The following is a 17970-nucleotide window of genomic DNA, read 5'->3' as shown; positions in this document are numbered from 1 at the left end:
AGTAACTAAAATCAATACTAATGCTGATCCTTATGACATGCCACAAGTCACTTCCCTTCGCTTGGTACCGCTGCCTCCCACAAACACCTTTGGCTTCAGTCCGGGTCATTATCCAGTTAAGCAACATGTTTCTTCTGGTTCACAGTGTGTGTTCCCTCAGTACACATCTCCCAGAGCAGAGCAGGCTTCTTTTTAAAGAGACTCTCATGTCTAGAATCAGAGATCCTTTTAAACCAGATATAAGTACCTTTGAGAAAGCAGTGACATGTTGCTTCTCAAGGAAATAAAAATTCAGTTATACTTCAATGGGAGGGTGAATAATTACTGGACAAAATTCAGGCATGGGAGACAGATTACTGAGATACTTGTCTAGTCCCTGATTCACCGTTACCACAGGTGATTCCAGATAAGACACTTACACGTTTGTTTAATTTTGTCTTTGTATTGGAATCACCATTACTATTAGTGAATGTAGTAGGTTGCTGTAAAATGTCAGTGCAATAATAATGCACTGAGAACATCATCTATAAAAAAAAGGGATTTAATTCCTTTCATCGGAAAGTGAGAAAGAAGAGCCGCATTCCTCTCGCAGGAAAGGGATTTCACAGAACTTTATCATGAGATGTTACTAGGTCTAAGATCCTGGAAAAGCCTGACCATCTAATTTGGACCCAGAAATTTTATAGCAACAATTTTGAAGCTGACTCAAGAGCTCAATTAATTCTCTCACAAGTTATAACTAATCAACAAAAACTTTAAAGAGGTTGCTTATATTACCTTTTTATACTTCTGTAAATGTTTCTAAGGAATTAAAGAATAAAAAACTTAAGCACTTCCAGGGGACCTCCCCCACCACCATGTCACTGATAATACTGTAGATTTTTCAATGTTAGGCATATACTCTGTGCTCTAGATTTCATGGTTTTAAAATCCAGTCTATTTTCTTGTGATGTTTTGAGTGTTGTTTACGATATATACAACCTGACACACTTTATTTGCCATAAAGAACAATGTCCATTGTGCAAAATTGTATCATGTTTATAAATTGCCACTTGCTCTGATCTCATCAAAATCAAAGGATTGGAGGACTAATTACTTCTGTATTTTAAAAAAATCACAGTGGTTGCTGCAGTTTCAGCCTGAAATTGTTTAGCTGGCAGATAATTCTGTAGCATGTGTACAATATTGGCTAAATTAAATTCCTTAGGTTAATTCTGATGAAAAAAAGGCCATCCCATGAATCTTGAAGGCAATGAATTAGCAACAGAAAAACAGAACAAGTGACTGAAGAGGGGAAAAGGAAGAAAGGTAGAATTTATACGACTTGTAGGCACATCACACTGCCTTTCCTCCCTTTGGTTAGACACGGGCAAGATTAGGGTCTCTCTAGCTCTAATCATTTTAACTTTTGTTTGAATGAATGTCAAATTACCACAATCTCCTAAGATCAGTTAGGAAGACCTTCTGATGAGTCTTTTACCTTGTTTCCTTTCAATGCTGCAGGAATTATAACGAAGAAATTAAATCATTCTTTATAGACGATAGGAACACAGTCCTCGAAGATTTTATGATTTGATGTTCTCTTGGCAACTGCATTAACTGAGTTTCAGATTTGTGTTTAATATTTTGGAAGATTGCTTTTTCAAGATAAAAATAAGTTTCTGAAATAATGATGTCCTTAAGGTGAATACAAATCCTTATAGCTTTGTATTACTCAATAATTTATGACTCAATTCCATAGACATACCCAGGCACAATGATACCTTTGTTTACAATTAGGAAAAAGCTAAAAGATACTTTATGTTCATATAAAAATTCACTGAGTGTCTATTATGTTGCAAGGATTGTGGTAAGTGCCAAGTATATAACCAAACAGGACAAAATGTACCTGCTTTTATAAAGCGTATGTTATAGTGAAGAATTCAGAAATATAAACAGGCAGTTGTAATAGTGTGACAAAAACTGTGATAGGGAATTATGTGATAAAGAATTATATCTAATTAGGAGTACCAAGGAAGGGCATGACTCAACCTGGATTTGGGATTCAGGAAAGGCTTCCTGCAAGAGGTGACAGATAAATTGAAACTTGAAGGAAGACTAGGAGGAAAACAGTGCTCTAGCAATGAACATGTGAAAAGATTTGAGTGAGTACAAAGAACAGAAATATGAGTTTGACTCAGTATGACTGAATGATGGGGATAATGGTAATGGTGTTGATTGAAGAGAAAGGGAAAGCTAGAAAGGTTGACTAGATCTACATATATTGTAAGATGTGTCATGGAGACTGAATTTTATCCTGATGCAAGGGACTGATATTCAAAGATTTAGAGGGAAAGATATCTTAGGTTTATTTTGGAAGATCAGTCAAATCATTAAGCAATATGTAGCAAGAAAGAAAGTTTTCAGTATTTCTAGTTACAGAAAATGTAATACATGTATAGATTTATGCTTAGATTCAATATAAATGGGCTTCTGTTTTTAGCAGTAAGGCTGTCTAGATTCTTTGACAGACCTTTTGCCTAAAAACAGCTGAAAACCTTTCACATTATTACATCACTGATGTTCTGGCAAGGAATTAAGAAATTCTCGGAGGCAAAACCTAAGCAAAGCGAGAACTCTGACAGATAATTGGGACATTGAGGCCAACTTTCCCCCGAGAGTATTTTCCAAATTCAGGTGGTCTGATCTTTGGTTTTTATGTCTCCACAGAGTATGGAAAATGGGAGGAAAAGCCTAGGGCCTGCTGAATGTGGGAATTTTAAAAGAGACCTGATATAAAAATGGGACCCCAAAGCCCTGTACCGTCAGGATAAGAATGAAACAGAACCTAAAAATAATAGTCCTTGCCTTTCCACTGTTACCACAACAAGGGAAACCACTTCTCTCGAAATTTGGCAGAAAAGATCTCTTAAGGATTTCTAGCCACAGGACAGTCCTTATGTAAGTCTAAAGTGGTGTGAGATTGATGTGTTTTGGGTTTATGGAAGAAGCAAATTCAAACCTTCTCTGAAGGAATGGCCATCATCAAAAAATCTACAGACAATAAATGCTGGAGAGGCTGTGGAGAAAAGAAAACCCTCCTACACTGCTGGTGGGAATGTAGTTTGGTGCAGAATTATGGAAAGCAGTATGGAGATTCCTCAAAAAAAAAATTAAAAATAGACTTACCATATGATACAGCAATCCCACTCCTGGACATATATCTGGAGTATATTCAAATTTGAAAGGATATATGCAAATGTTCATAGCAGCACTGTATATAATATCCAAGACATGGAAGCAACCTAAGTGTCCATCAACAGATGACTGGGTAAAGAAGTTGTGGTATATTTACACAATGAAATACTACTCAGCAATAAAAAAGAATAAGATAATGCCATTTGCAGCAACATGGAGATCATCATTCTAAGTGAAGTAAGCTAGAAAGAGAAAGAAAAATACCACATGATATCACTCATATGTGGAATCTAAAAAAAGAAAAGAGGAAAAAGAGGACACTCTTGAACTCATCTACAAAACAGAAACAGACTCACAGACATAGTAAACAATCTTATGGTTACCAGGGAGAAGCAGGTAGGAAGGGATAAATTTGGGAGTTTGAGATTTACAAATGTTAACTACTATATATAAAAATAGATAAAAAACAAATTTCTTTTGTATAGCACAGGGAACTATTTTCAGTATCTAGTAATAGCCTTTAATGAACAAGAATATGAAAATGAATATATGTGTATATATATATATATGCATGACTGGGACATTATGCTGTACACCAGAAATGGACACATTGTAACTACATGTCAATTAAAAAAAAAGAAAGAAAAAAACTGATATCACCAAAACTGATAGCAATTAAACTTAAGAAAATGAAAAGAAAATTTCTCTGGAGGAATTCATCTTCAAGTCAATTTTCAAGTAATTCCCATGAATATCCTAAGGAAGGTGAATTCATAGCCCAAATCCTCAGACATAAAAGAAACAAAACAAGAAAGTGAGAACCATAAGAAACAGCAGATGATAGTGTCAAGTTCAAAAAGCCTTCAGGTATTGATAATATTAGAGACAGAAGAGAAAATAAGCATGTTTATTCAGTGTGTTTATAGAAATAATGTAATATTTTAAAACTAATGAAGAACAAGCTAATAAAATGACTAAGCAGATATGAAAAAATAGAATTTCTAGAAATCTAAAAAGCAAATTTTAAAATGAAAAACTCTGTAAACAGGTTTAACAGAAGACTGGAAACAGCACAAGATAAGATTAATAAATTGGAAGATGTAGCTGAAGAAATTGTGCAGAATGAGGTGCCCGGAGACAAAGTGATGGGAAGCATGAAAGAGAAGTTAAGTAAAGCATAGAATACAAAGTAGGAAAATATAGCATATGTCTAGTCAGAATTCCACAAGGGAGAGAACACAGAGAATGGAGAAAATAAAATATTTCAAAAAATAATGGCTGTAAATTTCCTAGAACTGATGAAAGATCATGGAGGCTTTATATCATAGAAGCCTGGTGAATCCATCTAAGGAGAGTGTATGAAAGAAAATCTGTCTCTAGATTCATCATCATAAAACTGCAGAATCAAAAATAAGAATACTTTAATTCAGTATAAAAATGTTCTGATAAATTTTATCCATGTCAATATAACTTTTTACTTATAGAGATTTCCATATACTAACACAGTAATTAATTATAACTAATCTTCTAATCAAACGTGAGTAAAACTTAAGCTCTACTCATTTGTTTATTTACTCATATTTGTTGGTCATTTTAGTTTAGCTTATATCTAATTTTTAACCACACGACCATGTAGCAATATAACCAGGATCTTGGACTCCACAGTGAAAAGAATAAAAGTCATTTAGTCTAGTACTTATTTTTCTTAAATGAGGAAATAGAAGTATTGCTTTCCTGTATTACAGAGCTGCTCGATACTTGCAAACTCATGGCGCAAAGAAGAAATCATGCTAAACGACCAATTTGGTGCCATTCCCTTCTTCAGTTTGATGAAGGGAAAGACCATGGTTTAAATAATGCTGACAAGACTCACGTGACAGGTGAAATGCTCTTTGCTGAAACAGGGTTGGTAAAACTGAAGTAAAATTAGAGTCTTTTAAAATAGAAATTTCAAGGGCACAGTGGAAATACTACTCTTTGGCTCAAAGTCAAAAAATGCTCTTTAATTAACCACTAAATAATGATCTTAAATATAGGGATTGTTATTATGATTCACAAAAACACCTTTCCCCAAGATTGCTGAGAACAGAAAAAAGGTACTTTCTCCTCCAAGGGGGAGAATGCTTTCAAGAGATGCAGCTTTGTTCCATGTGCACTACATTCTATTTCTAAATTAAATCTACATTCTAAATTAAACAATTGTATGTCAAAAGCGATTAATAACATACCATAATAATTTCTATCTTCTTTTTACCTGGCCTGAGTAGTAATGAAAACATCAACAGCCTTATTTTCTTAGCCTCCCACTTCCATAAGCTCTATAAGCCTAATGTTTCCAAATTTGGCTTGTTTATAGCTATAGGTACTCTTGCTTTCATATTCTTCTAGGCTATTTTAACTTAATATGTGTTAAACGTCTTTGTAACTTCATTTAAGTGAATGGCAACAAAATTTTTTTTAAAGGAATTCTTTTTTATTCTGGAGGATAAATTATGCTGTAAAGAAGAAATGTCCTAAATGTGTGGAAAGTATACTGATTTTGGGCCTAGAGGTCTAAGGAAAACTCACATGTGATCCTCTGAAGGTCTGAGCAAAGTCATTTCACACAATCACACGAGTACTCACACCAACGCTGTGTACCTACCAGTAACTCAGGAAGCATCTTACTAGGCGAGAACTACCTTTCATAAACTCCCACATCCACTAGTCCCCACCAAGTCCATGCTTTTCTTAGAGCAAAGAGTGAAAAAATATGACTTCTGCTCACCAAATACGTAGGATAATTACCAGCAATGCAGGATAATTAAAATCATTTCCTTGCTTGAGTTGATGGCTGGCTATTATCACATCTCCCTCTAGATGGCAGTGGCACTCTTTCATTCTGAGACTTTTTTTTTTTTTTTTTTTTAAATCTGTTCTCTCCTGGATAGTTGCTCTCAGCTCTGCTGGGCGATGATTTAAACACTTTGATGCTGTAGGATGTTGGTGTTCACAAATCAGGTCTATCCTTTTCTTTTTTCTAAAAAGATAATACACTGCTTTTTCAAAGTCAATTAACACTTAGGGCAAATGAAATGGGGAAAGCAAAAGGTCACTTTCTAAAGGGTTGCCTTGATACCTTTTGGTATTATTCAGGTTTCATCCAGGAATTGCAAATCATTGGAGGGAAAAAAGGAAACAATAATTAGTTCATTTTGTTTCTTGATAACGCCCAATAAGGTGGCTTAATATGACTTTTCCGCCTAATTTCCTTGTGAAGCCTGTGGTGTTCCAGAAGTATTGTCTGGTAATTTATATATGTCTTGCAGTCTTGAGAGCAATTGGGATGCTTTTGGGACAATTTATGCATAGGGAGAGGCTGCTAGAGAGAATCCCTAAAACTTCTGGGTTGGGATGCAATTGAATATGTTTCATAAAAGAAAATTGCCCTGTTTGTGGCATGGCCGAAGACGGGAGGTGACAGTCAGAATGCCAAAAATTACAGGACTCTGTTTTACAACATAATCAGCCTCAACGCTTGCCCCACATCAGTGCTAAATGAGCTGAAGGTCTAGAGTTAGTAGAGGAGGGCTTCGTTTGCGTGGAGGAGGTCCATGTCCTGACCTCAGATGCACTTCGGAATCATTTCTTGAGTACCAAGATGCTTCGCAAACTAGTGTCTCAGACTATAATGGCTCAAGGTTTTAATAACTTACTTGAATTTCATTTAGAAGACAAGCCTAGACACCCCAAAACAATAAGCAGATATTAAAAAAAACAACTGAACACATTGCAAATGAGATTATTAACAAATTGACTTTTAAATTGACGGCTGGCCACGTGCCGGTTTGGACAGGCCGGCTTGGAGCTGCACATAGCTCACACCTCTCACATCGTGCCTCATGGTTAAGATGGCAGTCACAGTTCCTTTCTTTCTATTTTAATATTGAAAGACCTTCAGTCAGTTTAATAACCTTTTCCTTCTTGAATAAGGAGTTTCTGTTTGCAATCACATGAATAGAAAAAGACCTGCTCTAGAAACTCTGGGAGTTTATTTCATGCCTCGCTACAAAAATTAGGTTTTTGAAAGAGCAGAAGGGATGGAATAGCTACATAATGAGCAAATTCTTGTGAGGTAAATTATTACTCAAGATTTTTGAACTGATCTTTTAAAAAAGCAAATAATAATAATTACAGTCCTGCAAATACTGTTGCCTGGTGGGAGACAACAGAAGCTCTGCTGGAAATGCCACTGGGGGCCTGCATTTTGTTCTGCACCCACACCCACACTGCAGCCCGAAACATTACAAACCCAGAGAAAGACCTGCATCCACCCAACGGGCAAGGTCTCCTAGCTTTGATTCTGCATCCATTTCCAGCTGTACAGGGATGGACACTGTGATGTGTGCCTTTTTACCCCTGTGGGTCAGGGTAAGGTTTGAGGCTTCAGGTAAATTGTATTCTAGAAGAAAGTTGATTCAAACTATGATGTTTCATTATTAGAAATGTTTCTGTTGGGTGTTGTTTGAACTTCCATGGTCAAAACCAGCAATTGGGTAATCGAAATTAATTGAAAGAGCAAAGGAGAGGGTGAGTACGAGTCTGTATTCACAGGTCAGCGTCTCTCTTTCTAGCTCTGATATTCCATTAGAATCTTCTGCTTCACTAAGCGCAGACCTTTGACCTTCTCCACGGCTTCTTTTCACATCGAATAGGACCAACTTGATTCGCATTCTCGAAATCTTTAATCATGACAAATATCTCCCTGTGCACTCACTTGGAGATTTTTAGCTGCATTTTGGAAGAGAGGTTTAAATGAAGAGCTAGCTAGAGCATTTAGGAAGGGCTGGTAGGAGGGGAGCGGGTGTGGAAGAGTGATTTCTCTACTCTCATCAGAAACTCTCGGGGAGGGAAGTGATGGTTGATCTCAGGGCAGCAGCTTAGTGTGCTCTTGACCTGTTTCCTGGTCTGAGTGCTCTTCCTGTCTTCTGCCACAAAGAACTTCAATGTCTGTCTTCCCCTCCACTCCCACATCAGCACATTCAGTACATGTGACACAAGATTGTCACTAGAATCAGCCTGGGCATCCCCTCGTCAAAAGGACCATCAGCATCTGACCCCCTCTTCCCAAGCGACTTCATCTCTGGCAGGTGTTACAAGCTCAAATTGAGTTTTGTGGCAGCTGCTCCTGGAACCTCTAAGACAGCGCCACACGCCTGGACCTCGGGGAACAGCGAGGATGCTGTCCATCACCATCCTGTACCAGCGCCCGCTTCTCCCTCCAGAGAACGTGGCTGCTTGCAAAGGAAAGTTGTTTTTATCTTATATGAAAAAAATTTTTTTCCTCTTGCTTGTTTACCCAGTGTTCACCATTTAAAAATAATGCAGCCTCTTCATTAAGGAGTAAACTTACAAAACATTACTCCTACTTGCATTTTTCTCTAGGTGCCAACGCACCTCAGCAAGCTTTCAGACAACAGACATCTAGAAACAATTTTTTCTTACATTAAATGATTTCAAACTCTTACGTTTCCTTCCACGATAGTTGTATATTTCACCTTTTCTCTCCCCCTTACAGCTCAAGGAAGTAGCAGCCAGGAAAGTATATGCAATTTCATCATAAAATATCAGTTTTAAACGATTGCTTTTAAATATGAAAATGTCTTCTATAATAGTTTGCTAATCCATTTGTGACTTTTTATTTCAGTGAGCAGGTATTAGTTGGCATCCGATTCCATGGCAGGTGACAGAAATACCAAAATAGAGATGGGGGGAGGTATAGCTCAGTGGTAGAGTGCATGCCTAGCATGCATGAGGTCCTGGGTTCAATCCCCAGCACCTCCATTAAAAACAAATAAACTTAACTACCTCCGCCTCTTAAAGCAAGCAAAATAGAGGTAGTCTACCTGGAGAGAAAAGGTAACACAGACAGTCCTGGGCTGGTAGGACGACGCCCGACTCACTGGGAATCCACATTCATCATTTCTGATTCTGCCATCTTCAACATGCACCGTCGGGTTCTCTGTCTGAGGTGGCTGTTGGAGGTCCAGTCATTGTATCGTCATTTTGGAGATAAGGAAGAAGGAAAGAGAAATAAATAGGCACACTCCCTCACCTTAAGGTTACTTCTCAGGACTTTCACAAATTGTTTCTGTGTAGATTCCATTGGCCAGAACTTCATCTTTGGTCACATGGAGCATCGATGCAGTCTTTATTTTTGTGCCTTCATGTGACCAACCAATATTCGGGGATTCCATTACTGAGGAAAAAGAGAGGATGGGTATTGAAGAACACCTAATAGTCTCTGCTAGAGATGAAATATTAAAATTTAGATACACTACAGAATTTCTATTTCATCACTAGCTCTTTTGTTCTTCCAGAAGAAGGAATACTTTCCTCTCTTCTCTTGAGAGGGATAATAGATGACAGAGATGAGAATATAGACATGGTCTGAGCTGCAGTGGTTAGCTTTGAAAATACCCTGGTGGGCTACACAGAGGCTTAAACAATATGGAGCAATACTGCACTGATAACCAATATTGGAACTTGATTGTGCTATTTGTCATCCTGAGGATTTCAGGGTAACGTCCATCTTGGTGCTCATCAAAGGGCATTTTCGTTAAATGTCTCACTAAAAGAACTTCCTATGAGCTGTGTGTCACAGCATGGAGGCAAGGTTATAGAGTACCAACCATTAAAAGAAAACTTATCTAAACTAAGGAATGTGTGCCGAATAGAATCTGGGAAAGGAAATATTGAAGACTTTTAATAATACACCTTGGTTTAAAGACAGTAAGGTTTTAAAGCTCACCTATGAAATGTAGCTTGGCATCTAGGTCTTCCGGTCTGGATGCTGCCTGCTTGCTGGGTCAGCACGACCACCCCTTCGTTAGTTGAATACCTTCTGTTGGTTAGATCTATGCAATTAAAACATATATTAGCATATGGATGCCTGTTCCTCACCCCAGAGATGCTGATTTATTGCTCTGGAGTGGGTCCAGACAGTGGCTTTTTTTTTCTTTAGAAGTTCCCCGCATAATCCTTGCACTCAACTAGGCTTGAGGACAAGTAGATTAGATGCCTTGAAATCAGACTCCTATGACTCCATGCAGTAATCTCTTAGTGAAACACCATCAAACTAAATATTAATGCCATGAATAACTTTCTAATCTTTGAAAGGTGGCTCAGTTCATACATTAAATAATTTATCATTTCATGTTTGTAGTTTTGAAGGTTCAGTAGTAGTTTAAAGCAAAGACTTGGAGTCACATCTGTGTGTATTCAAAACTCAGTTCTACCAAATAATAGATGTGTAATTGGGGCCAGTCACTTAATCTTCATATGGCTTTCTTTCCTTAACCTGAAAAATGAGGTTTTCTTACAGGAAATGGGGTTTGTGTGATGATTAAATGAATGGTTTAAGTAAAATGCTTAAGTGAACTGCCTGACATAATCTAAGAGCAATGACAATTTTTATAGTATGTCTTTAAGATTGATAGAACAGATATCATTAGCATACTCTGGTAATTAAATAATTATAGGTTAGTTAAATACCTTACTTTGGGTAATTTGATTGATCATAGTTGTTGAGTCCCTCCAGTATGGAAATTGTGACTGCTCTGGACTCTATGAGAACATAAAGTGTGAAGGTAGTATCTAGTGCAGTTAGGGAGTCAGGGCATGTGTTTAGAAGGGACAAAATAGAAGTATAAGAAGTAGATTTGTAGCAGAGATTGCATATTAACCACCAAAGCTATTTTCCTATGTTCCATCTATGGTCTCAAATTTTTGAATATATTGAATACTTCTAAAATTCCCTGGTAGTTATTCTGGTCAGATGACTTAATTCTTGCAAATGGAATGTGAGTAGAAATGACATGTGTCACTTCTGGCTCTGGGCCTTAATTTATTCCCATCCCCACTTGATGGAACCTACGGGCGGCACAATCCCAGCTTTGGCCATGTAGAAAATAATGTCTGAGGAATGGCGGGGGCAACGGAAAGGAAGCATTCTGTATCCTGAATGACAGTCTTGATTGAACTGCCCGGGGTGGTTGTACAAGAGTTAATGAGCTTTGTTCTTTAAGTGGACCAATTGTGTATCTTTGGAAAGAATGCATAGCCTTTGGCCTCATGGATACTGTTTACTAAACCCCCAGATTAGGTGAGTGTTTTACAAACAATGATTCTGCAAGCCAGTGGCTCTCACACTGAGGTTTCCAGGGCAGCAGGTTTAGCAGCAGCAACACCTGTGAATTTGTTAGAAATGCAAAATCTCAGGCCCCACCCTAGCCCTTCTGAATTAGGAACTTGGAGGTGAGCCTCAGTAGTCAGTGTTTTAACGTATTCTCCAGGTTATTCTGAAACAGACAAGTTTAAGAACCACTGTTATGAGGGGAGAGGAGATTAGGAAAGGGTCAGAGAGTAGAGGGAATAAACTAGTAATGCTTTAAGAAATGGACAAGGGAAATAAAACGCCTGGGTTTGAATCCTGGCTCTGCCACTTAGTCTCTGGGTGACCTCAGGCAAGTCAGCCTCTCTGTTTCTCAGTTTATTTATACATAGAAGGGAGATAGTAATTGTATAATAATCATAGGATTGTCATGAGGATTAAAAGAGTCAATATGCATAATGCATTTAGAACAGTGCCCGGCATATAATGAGTGTCAGCTATGATTGTTATTTAGGCAATGAAGTCGTGTTGAAGAGTGGAGAATTAGTCTTCATGAACAAAGGTGTAGAGGTGGGTCACAGAACTTGTCTATGGAAAACAATGGCTCTAGGTTTATTAAATCATTTAATACATATTTATTCCCCTGCTTCAATACTTCAAGGACATAACTCAACAGTTTTTTTGTGTGTGTGTGTTGCTCTTCCTAATACTGAGTGGATTCTGTCTCCCTATTCTAGTCCTAACTTTCCAAAGTTGCATAGAACAAATTTGATTCTTCTTCTACATCAACATTCTTTTGACTAGTAGTCGTGGTGATTACTCTAGGGGAATCAGTCTATTTATAATAAACAATGGTCCAGCCTCATTCTTTCTATCTACCTATCTATCTATCTATCTATCTATCTATCTATCTATCTATCTAATAATAGATTTATTTTTTTAGAGCAGTTTCAGGTTTACAGCAGAATTGAGCAGACAATACAGAGTTCCCACATAGCCCTCCCCACCCACACATATATATTCACCTACCCTCAACATCCCTCATCAGTGTGACATATTTGGTACAATCAATGAACCAACATGGACACATTATTATCAAATTCTATAGTTTACTTTAGGGTTCACTCTTGATGTTGTGCAAATGCATAATGGCTTTGACAAATGCATAATGACCTCATTCTTTTTAAAAGTGCTTAAACATAATAGCTACATCTTCCCTCTCTATTAGCCATTCTGCCACACTCAAAAAGCTTTATAATTGCTTCTTTCCCTCCAGATCTCAAAGCCTGGTCATATGATCCCAGTATGTCCCAAAGTCTAGAGCCTCTGGGGTCTCTAAGCTAGTTTTCAGCATTGAGGTCCTGGGGAGGAAGGGCCCACTTCCTCTAGTATATTTGAAGTGTATGTAACACAGTCAGTATCCTGCAGGGACCACCATTCAGAGCTCTGTCTCGATTTCTTAGCTCTGCTGCCCTCTTATGAACAGCTATCAAGTCAAAACCAAGCTCCCAGTAGAACTCACTTTCTTTCATTAACAAGGGCACCTATCATACAACACAGTTGTAACTGTACTATAAGCAAGTCATAGGGTATTGTATCAAAAATCAATTAAAGGTCCCATTTAACCTGCAGACAGCAGTACAGGCCCTCCTGTCTCCTCCTTCATAGCACATCTAAATCCTAGATGGCTGCTTTCCATTTCAAGCTGTCTCTTATAAGCCCCTTCCCTTGACCTCACACCCTTCCTCTAGCTATTACTCCCCTATATAGTAAAATTTCTCCAAAAGAATTGTTTGTACAGACTGTCTCTACTTCCTCATCTCTTTCTTTCTGGTATAAAAACAATGCTTTTTTTTTTAACATTAGCGCTATGCAAGATACTATGTTATTTGTGGGGATAAATAAAGAGGAAGAAAACATAGATCAGATACTAAGGGCTTTAAACGTGGGTTTTCTGACACCACCTCCAACCCAGACTCCACTGTCTTGTAATACTCTAATATCCATAATTCTAGCCAATTTCTAGTCAGTTTCAAAATGTGGTTTTCAGTTATTCCCATATTCATCAGAAGACACACCAGGGGACCGGAGTTCCAAAGCACAAAGGCATTTAACTGCTTATCTATCTGATTTTAATGTACTATAAAAGCTGCTTTTTATCGAAAAATCTAGCCTTTTACATCAAGTGATGATTTGACGTTAATGCATATACCTCTTCAGAAGTAATCAAAGAACTGAGGTTTTCTATCAAAGTACCTGATTGCACTTTAAACTTTATTTTTCTATGGAATGGCATGAACTGAGAATACTTATGATTGAGGAATGATTATGCCCTTCTATATTCCACCTTACTCTATATATAGAAAGTAGGAAGTTCAAGTTCAGGATTACAAGCTCAGTAAACTAATCACAGAAGAGAAATTCTAAGGGTTGGAATGAAGCACAGTTCCTTGCTGCTGGGAGGACATATATATCAAGATTAAGAAGGTCTTACTAGTTATTTTAGACTGAAACATTAGCAAATGTACACAGACGAGACCATAGGGTTTTCATTTCCTAAGCAAAATTTAGTCAGATATTAGAATCTGCTACTCTGTTCTGATGTTGCTTTTAGAACCAGGAGATACTGTTTTCCTATGAGATTCATGCTTTTTCTTATTAGAAGCTCAACATCTGTTCCTCTGCGGCTAAAAGAGAATGTGGCTAATGGATTTAAAAAAAAAAAAAGAAAATGCAAATCAACAACTTCAAATCTCAGCGATTAGAATGTAAGTCTTCTGTGACTTGGCATCCTTAGAACACATATTCTGAAACAGGGTAAGGGGAAAGAACGGTTTAGGTTGAATGTGAGAAAAAAATTTGGTAGAGCAACACATATACAAAAGAAATAGAAAGTCTCCTGAGTAGCAGAGGACACACTTAGAATCAGGCTAAACCAAGCATAGAAAAATATACTGAGAAATATTCCTGACCAGTAGAAAAGTGCATGCCATGACCCCAAAGATGACTTTCCCATTATTAATATGAGGCTTTCTAAGTAATATATAGAAATCTGAAAATCTATCTAGTTTGAGAGGCATGTAGCAAGTTTGAGAAAAATTTGAGTGCCTATTATAAGCACTCACTGTTGTTCTTTTCTTCTTTTTGTAATTAAATACCCACAAAAAATCAAATGTATTTAAATTTTTTTTCTCTTTCTCTTCCTCTAAGTGTACTTGAACCAAGATGAATGTAGTGAGTTGTTATTTGTAATACAAAATATGGAATGAAAACTAAATGTTTGTTGAGAACACAATTTTTCACCTTGATATGTTACGGCTTCCTCCTAGAAATGAGTCATGGTTACAAATGATTAGAAAATTATCAATCAATTATCTGGCTACATGTAGGGATACATGAGACACTGAGCAGACAGATTCACAGTTATAGCTAATCTGTCCCCTTGGCAAATTCGGGTAACTGAAAGTTTATCCTCTTTTTCTCTCTTTCTTTTTTTTGTTCTCCTGAGAGAGAAAGATGCAGGTGAAATTCACTAATATTTGGTAGGAAGCCCAGTTGCCTCTGTCCTGATTTGTTCTGATTTATGACTTTGAGGAATGACAGTGCAAGCTCCTGAGTGTGGTTAATGCAGGCTTTGCTTTTCAATTAATTTAGGATTTTAGGCACAGTGTCATTCCAGTATTAACAACCCAGTGTTACCAATCAAAACAAAAATCTCTTCCTGAACTGTGCTAGTTTTCCAAGTGGAGAAAGTGGAGCATTACGACTTACTGCTTTGTACGTTCTCAGCCAGACATGGAGGTCCTTATAACATTGCCCATGCTAACCAGCCTTGGGATTACCACCTTCTGTTTACCACTGCTCATTGCTCAGTTCCTACCAAAATGGGAGTGTTCACCGAGGGCTCTCGTGCTCAGTCTGGTCTCTGCTTCTCAAATGGCTTCCATTACTGCCCGTGAAAATCCCAAACCCCTCTCACAGTCCATTCCAAAAATCATCCCCACGAAGCCCCTCCGGATCCTTACTACTGCAAGCCATCTAGTCTGCTTTGTCTCCTCCTGGCCCTCCCCTTGTTTATAGCCTCCTTGTAGCCTTGTCATAGTCAGCCTTTTGTATTTACTTGAATCTCCCCCCTCTCCCCAGCAGATTATACTTGAGGTAGAAACTAGGTCTTACTCATATTTCCTATGGCATCCAGTGCAGTGCTGTGCACAGACTGTGTTTGTAACAGTAAACCTGTCCTCAAATAGCATGAGGACAGACTTTATTTCAGGCCACAGGAAGGAGGCACAATGAAAGACTATAAATTATTACCCTCAGAAATGATTGAACTGGTTAAGACTTGTGAAAAGATAACTATTTTATGAGGAAGAAATTAAGAGATGTCAAATGAGAGATAATAAAACACCATAGGTATTCACAAAATGGAAACATTACTGTGTGCACGGTGGGGTATGCGTGTTAAAGAAAACTTCAAGGAGAAAATGCAAGCTAGATCACAAAGGATGCTAGGGACACACATAGAAATTTATTGGGGTTCCAGAATTACAGGCAGAAAAGATTTAAGGAGCAGAAATCAAGCTGGGTGACCAAAAGTATTCAAAGCTCTTACAGGCTTGAGAGATGGTTATAAAAGGCCCTCAATGCCAGTCAGAAACCACTGCAAAATAATATGTTAGGAAAATTCATCTGGTGTTTGTGTGTAAGATGTTTGCAAGGGAGATGAGGCTTGTCGTGTTAATATGTTACCCGTGTGGTGCAATCCCTCTATCATGTACAGAACAGTTCTCCATGTAAATAATAACAGTTATTTTCATTTATACAGTTGAAATGTTCCCAAAAGATTTCTTGCTTTATAAGAGGCTTAAATGTAAAATTCTTTTAACAACAGTGAGCACTTCTGTAAAAGATTATTTTTGAGTAAAAAGATTATTTTTCTTCAACTTCTACAAAGCTCTTTCAGAAACATAACTGGAGTGTAACACAAGGCACATCTGTAAGCCGTGTTAGTGTGTCTGTGTATTTCTGGTTTACAAGGAGACGTATCCTGAACAAAGGCTCTTGCATTGTTTCATTTGGATGGTAAGTCTTCCTCAGAGTCCTAACCTCCGAAGATTTCAAAAGTGAATATTCCAAGCTGCATAGAAATAGACAGGACAGAGTGTAGAAACTTCAAAAACTCTATTTTTTTCTTGAAAAAATGTTGCAGTGTCTTCTTATCTTCCTTGGGATACATGAGATTCACAAGGCCCACTCAGCCATCTGCTTTGCTTGATTTCAGATCATTTCCATCTTTTCCAGGGACGCAGAGGCAACTAATGAATGTGCATCTGTGTGCATGTGTGTGCAAGTGCATATGTATACACACACACACACACACACACACACACACACACACAGAGCTTAGGTTGTGTTCTTCATATCAAATTTTGGAAATAGTTCTTTTCTTGGGGTTTTGTATAACCAGTTATTTAACAGTAATGTTTGCCTTAAAGTTATTGTCATTTTTAAAATATAGAAACTTTTTCAAACTTTTCTTCTCTTTTAACAGCAAAAAGCAAGTTAGCAAACTTTCAAAGTCCACACCATTCAGTGTTCCTTTCCTGGTAGCAGCATGATTTAGTTTTAGTTTTATGCAGTATTCAGAGCTTTGGGGGGATGCTATCAAAAGAGTTCTTGTTAAGAATTATGAGATTTGTGTCCAAATATGTATTTTGAGAATGCTAGGGTTTGAATTCTGTCACTCCCTCCCCCTCCAAAGGATATGTTGAAGTCCTAACCCCACAGTACTCAGAATGTGACCCAATTTGGAAATAGGATCTTTGCAGATGTAATTAAGGTAAGACGTAGTCATTAGGGTGTTGTTTTAAGAAGAGGTGAGGAGACACGGGCAGAGGCACACAGGAAGAAGGCCAGAGGAAGACACGGAGAGTGCCACGTGAATTCAGAGCCAGAGACTGGAGTGTTGAGTCCACAAGCCAAGGAGCACTAACTAGATAGCCAACAAATGCTCCAAGAATACGTCCCTAGATTTTTCAGAGAAATTGTGGCCTAAGCTATTCCAGCTTGTTGTACTTTGTTACAGCAGTCGTAGGAACCTAAGACAGAAAGTGATTACAGTTCAGCTCTGAAAATAGGTGAATCTAAAAAGGCCGTGGCGGACAGTACTTTTACCCCTGACAATTGAGAAGAGCAGGAGTAACCTTTCCCCTCTAGGGACCGTGCACGCCACTGATGCTTCTTTTGCCATGGTCTAAAGTCTACAGGGAAGCTTTCAAACAAAATAGCGCTACTAGCTAACTAATATTCATTGAGCACTTATTAGGGGCCAGATCCTATCCTGAGCACTTCACGTGTATCTTCTGGTTTAATCGTACAACTACCTGTGTGAGGTAGATACTATCATTATCCTCCTTTACAGATGCGGAAATTGAAGAACCAAAAGCTTAAATAACTCACCCAGAGTTACAGAGCTGTGAAAGCTGTGGTTCGAGCCCAGACATCTTGGCTCCTGAGCCTACCCCCATACCAAGTGTTCACTTCCTTTTCACTCTCTCCGGAATACCAGGGCACTGTGCTTTTTTGGAGGAGTGGAATTGCAAAGAAGGAAATTAATGTTGCTAGAGCCCCTTGTAAGTGAG

General features: G+C 38.0%; 1 protein-coding gene and 1 non-coding gene across 2 annotated transcripts in view; both read left to right on the top strand.

Annotated features, from left to right (window-relative positions):
• Nucleotides 1-17970, top strand: part of C2H4orf33 (chromosome 2 C4orf33 homolog) — a 617194-nt gene that overhangs the window by 221966 nt on the left and 377258 nt on the right. The window lies entirely within an intron of this gene.
• Nucleotides 8929-9000, top strand: TRNAA-AGC (transfer RNA alanine (anticodon AGC)). Its single transcript has one exon. It is a non-coding gene; the product is annotated as a tRNA-Ala (tRNA).

Source organism: Vicugna pacos, chromosome 2 (assembly GCF_048564905.1).
Source record: "Vicugna pacos chromosome 2, VicPac4, whole genome shotgun sequence".
In the NCBI taxonomy this organism is placed as follows: domain Eukaryota; kingdom Metazoa; phylum Chordata; class Mammalia; order Artiodactyla; family Camelidae; genus Vicugna; species Vicugna pacos.
This window is presented reverse-complemented; position numbering and strand designations above follow the sequence as displayed.